We start from the raw sequence: 17,848 nt of genomic DNA, 5'->3' as shown, positions 1-17,848 counted from the left end.
TTTTTTTTTGGTCAGTCATGGGGTTTGAACTCTGGGGCGTTGGCACTGTCCCTCAGCTCTTCAGTTCTAGGCTTACACTCTACCACTTGAGCCACAACACCACTTCCGGTTTTCTGGTGGTTAATTGGAAATAAGAGTCTCATAGACTTTGCAAGCTGGCTTTGAACAGTGATCCTCAGATCTCATCTTCCTGAGTAGCTGAGATGACAGATGTGAGCCACTGGCACCCAGCAACCAGAAATTTTAAAGCTATTTGTCATTTTATTATCTATTACAATGATAAAATAAGCTTACTTTGAAGTCAGATTCTCCAAAATATTTATTAGTTATTTGTTTTTTAAAGCTCCCCATAAATATATGTTTTCTATCTAGAAGAGAAGAAAATAGCAAACATATGGAATTCTCTAGATTCTAAGAATTATCTTTATCAATTAGAGACTGACTATTTAAAAATAAGTTTTATTACTATTGTAGAAGTGATGTACAGAAGGATTACAGTTACATAAGTCAGGTAAGGAGTACATTTCTTGTATAGTTCATTTGCACAGTGTTCAGTGAGTGCCACTGCTCTATTTATTCACCATTTATCCCACCTTTTCTGTGTAATCCTTACCTTCCCAAAGACAAACTAACAATAAATACAAAAGGAAAAGACAACTGAAACTTGCAAAAAAAAACCAACAAAACACACCTCTTTTTCCATTTCTAGGAGTTCACTTAGAAAAATATTATTTTATATGATCATATGCATATAGCTATTGAGCCTTTGTGATCTACTCCTGTGACTATTCTCCTTTGGTATCATTGTGTGAATCTCTGGAAATCTGTGTAATATACCACGTGTCAGTATATCTATGATTGATTGATAGATAGATAGAAATGCATACATATATATTACCATCCAGTGGGTTTATTTGTAGATTTATAGGCACATTATAGTTACCACAAATGAGGGAAACTATGCAACCTGTGTTTGTCTGGGTCTAGCTTGCTTTCTTAATATACTTTTGCCCAAGTCTTTCCATTTCCTTACAAATGGATCAACAAAATATGGTATGCATACACAATGGAATTCTACTCTTCTATCAGAAAGAATTATATTGCACCATACACAAGAAAATACTGACTTTAGAAGTCTACCCATACATCAAGAATCCTAACCCATCAGTAAATTAGGACTGTGTCTGACTGGATGGAAGTAGAATGTCCTATACAGCAGCTCTTTAAAAAAAAAATCTTCCACAAGGTCTTAAATCTTGGAACCATCATCAAGAGTGCTATGTATGATCAAAACTGCCTATAGGTTTCAGGGAATATTATTTATTGTACAATTTTCTACATGGAATTTTGGTTCTCAAGAGCATTTTTTCATACACTCTGATTTTTAAGCTGTCAAGGAAAAGAAAAATATAGCAGCAAGATAACATTAGTCTCTACAGGATGAATCAGTCATGCTTCACCAAATGCCTAATGCAGCCTTTGTTTCACCAAATCCCCAAGTAACAGTTCACACTACATATGGTGTTCTCCACATCAGGGACTTGTTTGTAAACCGCTGCAGTTAAATCAATGTGCACATGTAAATGAGTGTGTGCACACATGTGTATGCGTGTGTGTGCATACACACACACACATACACACATAATTTTATTTGTGAGCAACCCTGAAACTATCTTATAATCAGAGAGAATTAATAGTTTGAATATGTGCACATGTCAAATATCCATTTTTAAAATGATGTATGTAATTTTTGCTTCCAAATGGCAGGTTGTTATTATTATGGCAGCAGACAAAATGGTGCAAAAGGAAATAAGTAGCTCTTGGGGGTTGTGTCATCTGCATATGCACTCCAACCATAATCTCTGAGAAATTATTATTTGCTCAGTACTTAAAAATCACAGATGACCAAATTCAGAAGTATTATGTTCAAAGATGAATATTAGTTTCAAAAATCCAATGGTGGGACCTGGGAAGGTGGCTCAGTGGTAGAGTGCTTGCCTTGCATGCATGAGGCCCTGGGTTCAATTCCTCGCGTACCACATAAGCAGAAAAAAAAAAAAACACCAACAATGAAGTGGCGCAATGGCTCAAGTGGTAGAGTACTAGCTTTGAGCTGAAGAGCTGAAAGACAGTGTTGGGGCCTAGATTTCAGGCCCCATGACGGACCCCCCCCCACAAAAATGGTTCTGAAATGTTTAGTCCTTTTAATTATTTTGTTTTTACTTACAATTATTTTTTAAACAACATTTGAAGTAAAAACCCAGAATCAGTACTTACATTGTGGCAATTAGTATTTAAGAAAAATCCAAGCTGAAATTGATTGAATTCTGTAATGACAGCATTTGGAAGGCTGATACAGGAGTATCAAGAGTAGAAGGTAGGGGCTGGGAAGTGCATGCATGAGGCCCTGGGTTCGATTCCTCAGCACCACATTAGCAAAAAGAAAAAAGCCGGAAGTGGCGCTGTGGCTCAAGTGGTAGAGCTCTAGCCTTGAGCTGAAGAGCTGAGGGACAGCGCCCAGGCCCAGAGTTCAGGCCCCACAACTGGACCAAAAAAAAAAAAAAAAGTGTAGGAGGTAAGCCAGAGCTATGTAATGAGATCTTATTGCAAAAATTTCAACACACACGCATTAAATTAAAGATGGCTATATATGCTTTCTAAATGCTAGCCACATTATTTTTCTAAAGCTAGAATCCTAATATATACCATTTTGTACTCCTCATTTCCTTGTTTAAAAGCGATAGATACTGCGGGGTGCCGGTGGCTCACACCTGTAATCCTAGCTACTCAGGAGTCTGAGATCTGAGGATCGCGGTTCAAAGCCAGCCAGGGCAAGAAACTCCGTGAAACTCTTATCTCCAATAAACCACCAGAAAACCGGAAGTGACGCTGTAGCTCAAGTGGTAGAGCATTAGCCTTGAGCTGAAGAGCTAAGGGATAGTGCTCAGACCCAGAGCCAAGAGTTCAAGCCCCATGACCGACAAAAAAAAAAATACACACACACACACACACACACACACACACACACATATATATATAGCTAGCTAGCTAGATGTATAGATTCCTATGATATATATTATTTACTAATATTTACTAGTACTTGTTTATAGTGGTACATGTGAATTTTAAATTCTTATCATTTGGGTGTATTTAATTTTTATCAATTTCCTATATTGACTAGTTTTTGTTCTGCTAAGCAAAACAAATGATAGGAAATGTGGCTTCTTTTTACTTTTTTAATTTAAATTTTATTCTAAAGGTGATGTACAGAGGGGTTACAGTTACATAAGTCAAGTACTTCTTTTTTTTTTTTTTGTCGGTCATGGGGCCTGAACTCTGGGCCTGGGCATTGTCCCTCAGCTCTTCAGCTCAAGGCTAGCACTCTGCCTCTTGAGCCATAGTGCCACTTCCGACTTTTTCTGCTTATGTGGTGCTGAGGAATGGAACCCAGGGCCTTATGCATGTAAGACAAGCACTCTACCACTGAGCTACCTTCCCAGCCCCAACCACATTATTTTTATAAAGCTAGAATCCTAATATATACCATTTTGTACTCCTCATTTCCTTGTTTAAAAATTATAGATTACTCTAATATATATTATTTACTAATACTTGTTTATAGTAGATATACAGGAATTTTAAATTCCTATCATTTGGGTTTATTTTATTTTTATTAATTTCCTATATTAACTAGTTTTTGTTCTGCTAAGCAAAAGAAATGATAGGAAATGGCTTCTTTTAATTTTTTAATTTAAATTTTCTTGTAAAGTGTTACACAGAGGGGTTACAGTTATATAAGTCAGGTATATTTCTTTTGGAACAGTGTCACTCTCTTTCATTTTCTCCCACTTTCCCGCCCCCAACTGCCTTCCCCACAAGTTGTAGCATTTATTTGCAATATAGTGTCTGGTGAGTGTCACTGTTGCATCCATTCACTCTTTGTCCCACCCTTTTTGTTATTCCCCTAGCCTTCCCCAAGTCAAAGAAACATATATACACTACAAAATGCACAAGAACTAAAAACGGTTACATCAGGAAATAAACTGAAGGAGAAAAATAAATAACTGCAAACCGTACAATAAAAGAAATAACTGCAAACAGTTATTTCCATTTCTTCAAGTTCAAAATGAGGCTTCTTATTTAAAAGAGAATTCTTAGTGCAAAACAAAACTGTTACCTCACCAAATTATTATGGATAGAGAGGAGTTAGAACAGAAAATTAGAAGTAGTTGAAAAGGACAACTAATAAAGAATTTCTTATAAAAATAATAAAATGTATTATTAATTAATAAAATTAATTGAATGTAATGAAAAATTGAAGCTAGATATTTCTATATTTCAAGTCACAGGCAGAAACTAGAATGGTAGTAGATGAAATGATAAAGCACATAAATGGCATAGTGATTTCATATTTAGCATTCCCCAATTGGGCTTGCATATTTGTGTGTGGTTAGAAGTAGTTACAATAACATCAAGCATAGTTAATGATTAGATTATTATAGGAATCAATTTGACAAAGTGTGGAGGATTCACCTTTTACCGTCCTTCCCCTTTCTGTCATAATGATTCAATGTTTAAAATTAAAATCACTGATAGATATCTCATTCTTACTTTTTTAACCTAAGAATTTTAAAACATAATTATTTCATAAGGATTGTTGCATAAAATATTACTTTTTTATTTTGTCAGTGCTTAAAAACGAGTCATATATAAACACATATATAAAACGTTACAACAATGAACAAGAAAACATCATATTCGTGGTTAACTCATGATGTCCTGTCATGCTTTACCAGGGCAACTTTAATGTGGTAAGATGATTTATTTACATTTAGTGTACCAATTTAAAGATGAAGTGAAATATAGTAAAATGTAATGCTAAAATATGTGATACAATGTTAATTAGACAACAGATCAGCTTCAATGGTTAATGTTCACTATACCTTATGAGAAAGCTATACAGAAGTGGGAAAAACTAGTCTAGTGACTCTCAGCATTCATGTGTTTAGCAGAAGAAAACAGTGATTTTCTGAGATGGTCTGAAGTTTAAAAAAAGTTTCCAACAAAAGACACATAGTATCATCATCTCAACTGAATAGGATATATTTTAAAATTTTGCTTTTACAGGATGAATTATTTTCAATAACTGCTAAGATGAAGACCTAATTTCTGAAGTTGCTCTATTGAAGTCACTTGACAAGCAAACTTAATTTGATTCTTAATGATTTAAACATGTTTGAATTGTGCTGAACTCAATGCATGCAAGACATATCCCTTTGAACAAAAAGAAAATTATGCTATAACCTTACATTATTTTAAGGCTGAATATTTTCAGATATTTTTCTACCTCAGTAAGCTGCTGTATGCATATAGAATTATATGCACAGACTTATAGAGAAAATTGACTTAAAACGACCAGCCTCAAATCTTTCATTTTTATTCTTTTACTTTGTATATTTTCCTCTCAATCTTTTCATTTTAAGAAAGCTGAAAGCTGTGATATTTTTCATAAGTACTTTTAAATATATGTGATCCTTTAAAAGGCATATTTTTGTAAAGCAGTTAATGTCATGGAAACTATCTACCATCCAAATTTGAAATTGAAGCAGTATACAAAATAATATATGCACTAGGATGTCAGTTTTGTTTTTGGCTTACTTTTTAAAATATAGGACCCATTTCTAAAGATTAGAATTGGGAGCAGGAAAAATAGATCATTGAGGATGCACAACTGGGGAATGAAGTTGGCAAAATAAAGATGATTGAATGCTGTTGATTAGTAAGGACTGGTGATGATGGAGATGGAGATAGAGAAATGAGGGGCCAGAAGATGAATACAAGAAATGTATGAGTTCCTACCCATGGTGTAGAAACTTGGAGGGAGAATCAATGGCAATGATAAAGGATGAGTATGATCCAAAAACCTTATATACATGTATGAAAATGAACTGCTGAAGCTTGTTGAAATTGCTTGGGGAAGGAAATGCGGAAGAGTGATGGAGAACAGGATGAATCTGATCAGGGTACTTGTATGTATGTAGGACAGGTAAAAATGAAAAGTCCTTATATAGATAATTGATACAAAAAATAAAATAAGGTAAAATTATAACAAAGAATATTTATGTACACCCCTTTTTGCAACTTTGTATAATCTAAATCTTTATCTTTCCTCTTTTTCTGATTTTTTTATCCCATTTGTTATCTTTCCATGAATTCTAATCCCTATATTTAAGAGTTTTATAGAGGGAAAATAACTGTACATCTAATTATCAAAGGATAAGCACAATGTAAAGATACTCTATTTTGAAATGCACATACTATTTTTCTATGTCTAGATCCACACAAAAGATAAAAATAAAACTAATGTTTAAACCCTTTGCATCTGCATGTCATGTTCATTCATCTGTAGTTACTATAATGGATGCCCACTTTGTTATATATTTGGTGCAATACTTAAAGTATGGTGGTTGCTGAGAAATAGTTAATTGAAGCAAATGCAAGATAAACTGCAATTTCTCCTGTGATCGCTTCTCAATGATATGCAAAAATCACTTATACTAAATACTGCTCAGATTGATGAAGCAGTATCAATATTGAATACTGTAGGATGTCTATTTATCACATCAAATTCAAATTTTAATCTTCACTTTAGAACAACTCCTTAAGAGGATCCAGTTCTTCAACATTCCATTGGCTAAATATTTGAGAAGGCTTAATCACCTGGATTTTTCCATCAGTAGCTATTTGTGATGTTAATTTAGAAAGTTGAACAAACCTATCCAAAGCAAATTGTATGTACAGCACACAGAAAAACTCTAGCATTTACTTTATATGATTTGATTTGAGCAAAATATGCTGTCAGAGGTAGCACTTGTAGTGTTGATGTAAATATTTGGGGAAAATAAGGCTTTGGAGGAATAAATAATTCAAATAGTGAAATAAAAAGTTGAGATACCTGAGTCTAATCTAATCAAGGTAGGATACTTTAGCTTAACTATAAAGAATGGCAAAATGGGTAATATTGAACCTTTTGAAAGTCAAAAAACATTTCACCTATCAACTTAAATAAATACTTCTTTCTATGATATGAATATTGCTAAAATTTAATCTATATTTGAAGTTTAAATAGATTAGACAAATGATTTTGATGTGTGTAGCAGTATTTGTACTATTTTATTATAAGATTAAAGTTGTGCCAGTTGTATGTCATAGAAAATCAGAGAGAAAAATAAAAGCAATGAGGTTGAAAACAATCATTTATCCACAACTAAGCAGTTGACAGCAAAACTTGGCAAATTATAATATATCATATACCTTCTATTTCCTGAGAGACTTGTTCTTTGTGTTTTTAACCACATAAACAAAAGAATACCTATGGGAGATGATGGATATTTTATCTAGCTTGATTACTATAATCATTGCACAATATACACAAATCAAAATTGCATGTTTACCCTATAATATATATATATACATATATATATATATGCTTTTTAATTTGTCAAAGTTTAATACAGCTTAGGGGGGTAATAAAACACTAGAATGTAACATTAAAAAAATAGTTAAGATTAGCTTTGAACTTATACCAAGAACTCTCCAAAACCAAAACCACAAGCCCTTTTAACAAGTCTCTGGTAAATTTCTTCCTAGAAAGACTAGCATCATCATTAAAGGGGTGAGGGGAATTGCTATTTTCAAACTTCCTACAGCCCTAGAACAAACACATCTATTTATGTAGTGAAATAACTCCTGATTTCTCTCATAGGGCCCATTCTATTTCGGGAGAGCTTTGTGATGCAATTTATTTAATACATTTTTACAGAATTAAAACTGTGGAGGGCTGACAACTAGGTGAGTTCTTATCCCTTTATCTTGGAATGCTTCCCTACTGAGGTCATGTCATGAAGTTGTTTTATTGGGAAGATCATAAGCTACTTGAAGGAATTTCCAGGAAGCACCTAACACCAGTGATTGTCTTATTCATGAATACAGCTCAAGGATTTTAGTCAGAAAACTACATTGCCTGGATATTCAGTTTTGAAAAATTAATTGAGAGTAGTATGCCTGTTGGAAATCTCAAAATAGTACTTATAGAAACCACATACACAATTTTTTTTCTTTTTTCTCTTTTTTTTTTTTTTTGTTGGTCGTGGGGCTTGAATTCTGGGCCTGGGTACTGTACTTGTGCTCTTCAGCTCAAGGCAAGTGCTCTACCACTTGAGCCACAGCACCACTTTTTCTAGCGGTTTATTGGAGATAAGAGTCTCACGAACTTTCCTGCCCGGGCTGGCTTTGAACTACGATCCTCAGATCTCAGCCTCCTGAGTAGCTAGGATTACAGGCTTGAGCTACCGGTGCTGGGCAACACATACACAATTTTGCAAGTAGCTAAGGAAGAGATTAATGAGATGGCTGGTCAATATAGGGGGAGACTGGTTGCTTAATGATTAAAACTGATAAATAACAAGAACTAACAAGTTACTGGACAAATAATTTTTATATTTGATTCACTCAGATTATTTGATTACTCTGTCTTTCTTGATTGAAATGTGGAAGAAATTCAGAAGAGGCCTGTAAAGTATCTGGCCATTAGAAAATTAGAAAGTGCCTAACAGCCTAAGAAAATAATTTAGCCAGATTGGTTGGAAGTTGTTTTCTCTCTTGACACTTGTGTAATTCTTCGGACTGTTAGTTCAATCTTTTCTATTGATATTTGGCTCATATGGTTCTATATAATGATATAAAAATCTATACCAAGCTGCCTACTCACCAATTTTGAGGTAAAGCTGTCTTATGTATTCTACTGTGGACAAAGTAGACACTTTCACTGAGACGCAAGTGTTACTTATTAATACAAGAGGGGTTTCTGCTCTGTGTGTCATTGTAACTGTACAAGTCAGCCCTTTCTCTCCCTTCATCTTACTATGCAGGCTGAGAAAATAATGCCAGCAAGACAATCTATTATTTAGTTGGAGAACAATTGTATTCTGGGTAGCTACAGTTTTGGAATTATTTAGCTCTCTGCATGGTCCTACATGTGATGCAGAATGTGCATCTTCAAAATTTATCTCACTGAGATATAAATTTTCCTCAGTTTGCTAAAACAAAAATCCATTATGTTTTTAATAAGATTTTTGTTGTGAAAATACTGTACAGAGGGGTTAGTTACATGAGCAAGGTAATGAGTATATCTCTTACCAAGCATTGTTGCCTCCTCCTTTGTTTTTCCCCTACCATCCCTTCCCTCCCACCTCCTCAACTACACTCCCCCCGCAAATTGTACAGTTCCTTTTTCAACATAATATCTTCTACATCTCATTGTGGCAATGGGTCAAGTTGTATCCCTTATTTGCAATAACTAGTATATGTCTGGGACAAGTAGAAAAGGTCAAAAGCTATCTACATATGATCAGATAAGATGAAGTTAAGTGAAATGAACCCCAAGAAAGGGACACAAGTGGTTTTTTCTTGCTATTGTTTCTAATGTGTTTATAAGGTACTATGTGATTTTTTTTCTTGCTTTGTATGTCCTTCCCCCACAGTATAATCCCATTATGTTTTATATGAAATATTACTCATGCTACCTATCACTAAAGTTGAATGTTTGAATAACATTTTTTGAGATCTGTAGGAAGACCCTAGGTGACAATATTGTGCCACAAGAATTCATTGACAATAGTGGGTGTTATGAATAGGAATGCAACATTGTATATTGTCACTTGCTCAAGTATTATATTCTGGCTTCCTATAATATCATGGATTTCTGCAGTTGCAAAGACCTTGACTATTTAGAGTACACTTCAAAGTTCATTGTGATTTTTCTATAACAGAATACAGGTATATATTAGTAGTTGGAATCATTCCAAAATGACTACTTTTCAATACAAAAGTGCCTGAAGAAGACAGCAAGTAAACAAAACATAGAAGAATTCTCATAACCAATTGAAAACAGCAGGAAATACTTTGTTTTGCTGAAAATGATCCAAGTTGTTATTTTTGCGCAGTTAAAAATAGCTTTAATCTGGAACTTTTAATTATAAGTCAAATAAATGAATCTCGATGATCAATGGCTAAAGTCAACCATGTAATTTAAACTTAAATTAACACTGAACAATCTAACAAACATAAAGACTCCTGTTTTGCTCATGATCTATGGATCTTATCATGTAAGCTACTCAAGGAACAGTGACCTTATGAAGGAAGGGCTTCCTTGTCATTAAGCAGCAAACTACATGTCATATTTCTCAGAACTCAATATTGACATGCATTGCTTTAGTCAAGGACAAATGAATGTACACTTCTAGATCTCAATTTCTTAATTTGCAAGTAATTGATATTTGAGCCAGATCAGCAGATTCAATGTTTCCCTTTTCATCAAAACAGAAAATTGAAAGTTACAAAAGTAATATAAAACCTTTGTTAAAGCAAAGTTGAAAACTTCTTTAGAAAACTGTTAAGTAGCAACTCAGTCCCTTTTGAACTCACCTAATTTTTGATTCAGTCATCCTTGGATTAACATAAAACTTGTGTTAGTCTGTACTTACATATCTGGAATGTATGTCATGAGTTTCAGCTCCCAGTGTCCAGTCTCCAATTCTGGGACTTCATTGCTAATGCTATGTGACAGGTAAACATAGCTTCTTTGAGATGAACGACTCTGACTTATTTCTTCCTATGTCTGTTCTTGCTAAGATTAACTATAAACAGATATTAAAATAGTGTCTTAAAGTGAAGAAAAGAAGTCAGAATAACTACTAATTAGATCAGGCAATAGGTAGCAAAGAACTATGCCTTAACATTAGATATAAGAAATTGACTTTCTTTCTGCCTGCTCTGAATCTTTGCCTAAGACTTTGTTTAGATTGTTTCCAGAGGTATCATTAGCCAAGAGAATGCCCAAGTCATTTTATAAGTCCAAGAACAGCTATTTAGTTGTTTTTGTGAGAGGAAACAATTCTTAGGCCAACCTTTATTTTCATGTCATAATTAATAGCATGCTAATAAAATAATGTATTCTTTTAATTTAGCTTCCTGTATTCAAGTTTAATGAACCCAGTACTCTTAGTGACATTAACTATTGTCATTTCCCTGTATTGAATGTGAATTTGACAGGGTCAATGAGAACGCAGCCTAGATTCTCAGCTATAGGCCCGTGGGAAAATAAATGATTTAATCAACAATGTAACTCAGGTACAAATCTTACATAGCACTTCAGATCTATGCCAGAAGGTAAAAAATGATTAGAAGTATCTTCAGAACTGGCCACCTTCACACTAATTATTAAATGTTATTTTACACAATCTCATTATTAACCCAATAAGAAGTGTTTCTTATTTCTTTTCATATCATTAAAATAATGAAAATTAAAATAATGACAAATGTTACAACTTACTAATAGATTTTTTGTGTTTTACAGATTCCAATTTAAATGCTATTAGTAATAATAGGACATGTGAAAAATAATTTTTAAAGCATCAGTAGTCCCCCAAGCATATCTAAAATGGCAATTTTATGTTTACAGGTCAAAATATTAAACAATATTTGTGAGACTAGAACAATTCGGGTTTAAAAATCCCTTTGGCTTTATACCAATTATTTTGAAGGTATTTAATTTATTGTGAAGTGCTTTGGAATTGTTGTATAATTAGTTCTCATAAAGCTTGGCATTTTATGGAAAGTACTAGAGATAAATTGAATAAACAATTACTTCTCATTCAACTGATTTTTTTTAACTATCATGCTTTTGGTTAACTAAATGTTTAAATATGTTAAGCTATCCTTAATAAAAATAGAACAATGATGAGTAATTTAGTAAATTCTTTAGAGTTTACTATATATAATACAGACATATATGTCAATCTTATATACACTATATATATTATAAATATAATGCAATTGATCATTTTTCTCAAGGGAACCAACTGAAAAAAATGTAGTTAGCTCACAATAAAAATAATACAGGAGTCAAATAAAATGAGAAATAGTATATAGGAATAAATATGTTTTTCAATATTCTAATACTCTATGATTCTCAAAAGATGCTTCTATTGTTTTCTTTAGAGTAAAAAAAATCAAAGTCCTGTAGAACCTCATTTGCCACTATATCATCTGGGTCTTTTTTCATCTTGAATATTATTTGTTATAATTCATTTTGTTCATACCAAACAAGTAATGAGACACAGCAAGCTTTCTTCCACTCAAAGCCTTCACAGTCCTTTCCTCTAAAAAGCTGCATTAGTTTCCCTGTGATTTCACCTCCATCCATCTCGTAATCATCTCCTGAAAGGCTAGCTTCTCCACAAGATTTTCATGACATTTCCTAGTACTCTCCATTCCCCTTTTTCTCTGTGCATCTTCAGTATCCTTTTAACATAGCATGTGTTTCACTTACATATTTTACCTATTTCTTCTTCCTATAGAATCCAAACCCTGTGAGGCCTGAAGATTTTGTTTCCTTTGTTCTTTGACATAGTCCCAATTATGCTGAGAAGTTCCTGGCACAAAAGCAATGTTCAATGACTATTCAATGAATAAATGTATGAATGTAAAATATAAACTAAAAAGTTTTGTTTAGATTAATCATAAATAAAAAACCAGAAAGTTATTGAGTTGAGTTTGCTATACAAGTTTCCTATTAGGAAAAAAATGAAAAGCTGGTTGATGTTAGGATGTCAGCAGAGCCCTATAGGTAACAGAAAGCACAGGTAGGAGGGGGATAGATTTGCATGATCAGGCCTTTGCTTTGAACTTCACAGCAGTAGAAAGGTTGTCTCTGAGAGTAAGAAGTTCTGAGACAGGAAGACCAATTACCACAAGTTAATGGATATGAAACCTTGAAGAATGTGGTCACAACAGAGAAGATTTAAACTTTTCCACAGAATTACAATTGAAGTTTATTTTGTGATATCATGCTCACAGACAATTTTAGTTAGGCAGAAAGATATTTGTTTCACTCAAATTTCCACTTCCAAATTTGAAAGGAAATAGAGATTTTATAGCCAGGAAGCAACATTCATGAGCAGAAATAAATATGAATGCTTTAGCAACCTTGTAGATTGTGATTCTTTGTCTATGTAGAACAATTTAAGCAGCATAAATCATGTCTATTCCAGGGACCAAAGTTTGTATTTACTGAATAATTACTGCAGATTATTGAGCTTTTTCCTGTTTTAATATGGAGGAAACTGCAAAGCAGAATTGGTGAACCTGCAGAGCTCTAACGTCTGATCTTACCCAAGAATTTTTTTTTTACTTTTTTGAATATGAAAAAGAACAAAAGAGAATAGGGAAATTTCACAGATCAAAAATCTAATACATATTAACTTATCACTTTGTAAAGCTTCTTTACTTGGGTATTTCCTATTTTGAAATTTATAGCTGGCAAAGCCAGCAAAGGAAATACCCTATATTCCTGCTTCGTCCAGTAGCTGGGAATATAGACAATATATTTAGTGCTGTTGCTAATGTATAGATATTGGGTTGATTAAGTGGCTCACTTTATTTAGCTACGGAAAAATGCTTGAGTATAAAAATAAGGATAGATAACCTGAATATTTTCATAATTTAGAATAAAATTGGAAGGAAAATACCAGTTCTGAGCAAGTAGAATAACTTATTGCCCTCTTAGGCTTTATAATTTAAATAATAAAAATATAATAACAAATAATATCATTTACACATAGTTATCAGGAGCTGTTACAATACTGAAAAGAGGTAACAATTAAATCACAATTAATTTAATGAACAACTCAAAGTTATTAATCAATTTAATAGTCATAATGTGTTATGAGGTATCTATGTTTATAAACTAGACAAACAAGGTCTAAGGAAATTATAATATCTTGACAATAGCAGAAGAGAAAATAGAAATATAAAAATAATTTGTATGCTTCTAATTCAAATGATTACCTGGTTGATTTCTATTCCTCTTGAACCTTGGGATTCCTAATGTATGCTGTCTAAATTAAAATATTTATTACATAATATTGAAGTTATACACTGGAAAAACTTGAAGACCTTCAACTCCTGATTTTTATTCCAAAATTTTTTGCTGAATTTGTGTGTGTATGTGTTTGTGCATGTGTGTAACTCCTATATGTACTCCATACAATTCTCTTCATAAGTTAACTGAAAACTTGATCGTTTCACTACTGGGAAACAATTAAGTGACTTTATATGTTTCTTCTGAGAAGACATTATGATAGTCAAAGTAAGCCTATTTCTTTGATAAATAACTATTTGATTTTTAATATTTTAGGTACTTGTAATTAAAATTTAAAAAGCAGCCAATTCTAACTCTTCTCAGAACACAGAAAAAAATGTTATCAAACAATGTACTGTTCTAAAATATCTTATGGACATTAGCTTTAGAGAGAGTTTTCCATAGGTAAGTAAAAATTCATGCCTGAATAATAATATAATGATGTGTTTCTATTTGTGTATAATATGTACTTTCTAGAAAAAAATTCAAAGAGTTCCCTTTTATGCAAATTTCCACCCTATACATCTATACATTAGATTTCATTTTTGATAAGTAAAAGATTTTATTTTCCTCATATTTTATTGCTGTGAATTTAGCTGTAAAAGACGGATTCTTTTTGACATATCATGTGTTCATGCAATGTACTTTGATCAGACTCACTGCCTTCATCACTCTCTCTCATCTCTTTCCTCTGTCTCCAAATCAGTCTTAACAACTTCATTGTTCCATTTCCATACATGTTCATAAAGCATTTTTACCTCGTTGACTACCATTACTTTTTCCATTTGCCCTAACTTTCTTAAATATTGATAGTTGATCCTATGAGGCATGGCAATTTTCATTCACTTGAAGCCATACACTGGAAACTCAGATCTTATAAGAAGACACAATATACTGTTAATTAGTGAACAGCCAAGTTAACAGGTAAAATGTACATTGCATTAGAAGTGGATGTTAAGGAGGTCATCCCCTGCAGTATTGGTCCTACATCCTGCTTTTTGTAAACTGTTGTCAATTCCACATTTCCTCATATTCAATTTAACCCACGTCCATTCCAACTGCCTGGCTTTTCACATCACCTTCCTTAATAAAGTTTTACTAAAACCATCAGTGACTTTTATTTTCATTTACACATGAGTTTCTCAAAAATATTCAACAAAATATTTCCTTCTTAAAGTACTCTCTTCACAACTAGGATGTTGGTTTACATCTGTAATCCCAGCACACCAGAAGCTGAGATAGGAAGATCATAAACCTGGGTCTGGTAACCATAGTGAGAACTTGGCTCAAAGCTACAGAAAACCCATGGTCATTCGTGCATAGCTTTTGACCTTTTCTACTTGTCTTGTAAGATTATCTTGGATGTATACTAGTTATTGCAAATAAGGGAAACCATGGGATTTAGGTTTCTTTGGGCCTGGCTTACTTCACTTAGTACAATTTTTTCCAAGTCTTTTCACTTCCTAACAAATGGGGCAATGTCATTCTTTCTGATGGAGGCATAGAATTCCATTGTGTATATATACCACATGTTCTTGATCCATTCATCTACAGAGGGGCATCTGGGTTGGTAACATATCTTAGCTATGGTGAATAATGCTGTGATACACAGTTGTGCTGGTAGTTTTAGTGTGACCTTATTTCTGATCCTTTGGGTAAATGCCCAGGAGTGGGATTGCTGGGTCATAGGGGAGCTCTATATGGAGTCTTTTGAGGAGCCTCCATACTGCTTTCCAAAGTGGTTGAACAAGTTTACACTCCCACCAACAATGCAGTAGGGTTCCCTTTTGGCCACATCCCTTCCAGCATCTGTTGTTGTTAGATTTTTTAATTATAGCCATCTGTTGTTCTCAATGTTGTTTTTTTATTTTAAATATATATGTGTGTATATGTATACACATACACACATATATATACATATATATAGAAAAGATACTGTATAGAGGGGTTACAATTGCATGAGCAAGGTAATAAGTCCATTTTTCCTATCGAGCATTGTTACCCACTCCTTTTTTTCCCCTACCATCCCTTTTTTTTTATGGCCAGAAAAGTTGAGCTTTTCTCCATGTGTCTTTTGGCCATTCTTATTTCTTCTTCAGAGAAGTCTCTCTTTAAGTCGTTAGCCTATTTATTAATCGGGCAGTTGTTTCTTTGAGGATTTGTTGTTGGGAGAGTTAATTTTTTTGAGTTCTAAGTGTATTTTAGATATGAGACCCTTGTCCGTTATATAGCTAGTGAAGATCTTCTCCCAATCTGTGGGCTTTCTATTGATCTTGCTAGCTATGTCCTTTGCCATGCAGAAGCTCTGCAGTTTCATGCAATCCCACTTGTACAACCTTTCTTTGATTTGTTGTGTTTCTGGGTTTCTTGTACTATGAGATTTCTTTGGTTTCTTTCGTATGATCTTCCCCCATGGTATAACCCCTGTTTTTCCTATATTTGATTTCGGTTCCAGTACATTTTTCTAATTTGGGAAGGGAAAGGGAAATAACAAAATGCTGAAACAAGTATTCAGGCTGACACATTCTAATAATGAGATGTACAATACACTATGTAAAAAATGAACTCTATAATTTGCAGTGGGAAAGGCGGAGTTGGGGAGGTAGGGAGGGAATAGTTGGGAACAAAACAAAGGAGCGCGTAGCAATGTTCAAGAGGAAATGTACTCATTACCATACTCATGTAACTGTAACCCCCCTGTACAGTATCTTTACAATTAAAAAATTAAGAAACCTACAGAAAACCCAATTTCTTTTCTGTAATATAGACTTATTTTTTCTCCTTTCTTTTCTCTCTGCTATTATTATGGCTAGCTTGTATTCTTTCATCTAAATTTATAGCTTTTATACATCATCTAATATACACTAGATCTTTAAAAATTATCTCTAGGCAAATTATTGTCAATTCCATTTTGCTAGTGTGTTGTTAACTTTATTTGTTTAATAATTGGTATTTTGGAAGTATCTAGTTGTCTGCAGATAGTATGATGATTGCATTCCTGTTTGGGGGAATGAAACATAATAATAAAACTACTAATAAAATATAACTTAATTATAACAAGATATGTGAATGAAAATTATAACACATTATTAATAGTATAAAACTCAACACTATCTTTGTAACACTATTGTAATTTTTTCCAAATGTCCTTAAATAGACAGGGAATAAATCTAATATTATAATAAAGTGTATTATAAAAATAGTATCACAACTATTAATTAAACAAGATAATTAGAAAGTCCTTCAGAATCCATGAACAAGTAATGTTTCATAATAAGCAATGAAATGATATTTTGAGTCTATCAATAAACACATGTATTTTACTCTGAAAGTTGTATATTATGAGAATTATCATTTATATCTGGATTTCACATATAGCATCTCAGAATAGGTGAAATTCAAGCTGAAAAATTTATGTAGATTTTTAACATTCATTGATATCTTCCCTTTTATAATATGATTCTCCTTAATAGTTTCTGATTTTGTAAAGATCAACAGAAAACATTCAGATATATTTTGTAGAAAAGACCATGCCAGGGCTGGGAAGGTAGCTCAGTGGTAGAGTGCTTGCCTTCCATGCATGAGGCCCTGGGTTTGATTCTTCAGCACCACATAAACAGAAAAAGCCAAAAGTGGTTCTAGGGCTCAAGTGGTAGATCTAGGCTAGCCTTGATCTGTAGAGCTGAGGGACAGTGCCCAGGCCCAGAGTTCAGGTCGATGACCAAAAAAAAAAAAAAAATACACATACCATGGGGCTCGGAAGGTTGCCCAGTGGTAGAGCGCTTGCTTTGCATGCTTGAGGCCCTGGGTTCAATTCCTCAGCACTACATAAGCAAAAAGAAAAAACGCCAGAAGTGGTGCTGTGGC

This window comes from Dipodomys ordii, unplaced genomic scaffold (genome assembly GCF_000151885.1).
Source record: "Dipodomys ordii isolate 6190 unplaced genomic scaffold, Dord_2.0 Scaffold73, whole genome shotgun sequence".
Classification (NCBI taxonomy): Eukaryota; Metazoa; Chordata; class Mammalia; order Rodentia; family Heteromyidae; genus Dipodomys; species Dipodomys ordii.
The sequence above is the reverse complement of the archived record's forward strand: the minus strand, read 5'-3'. Positions refer to the sequence as shown.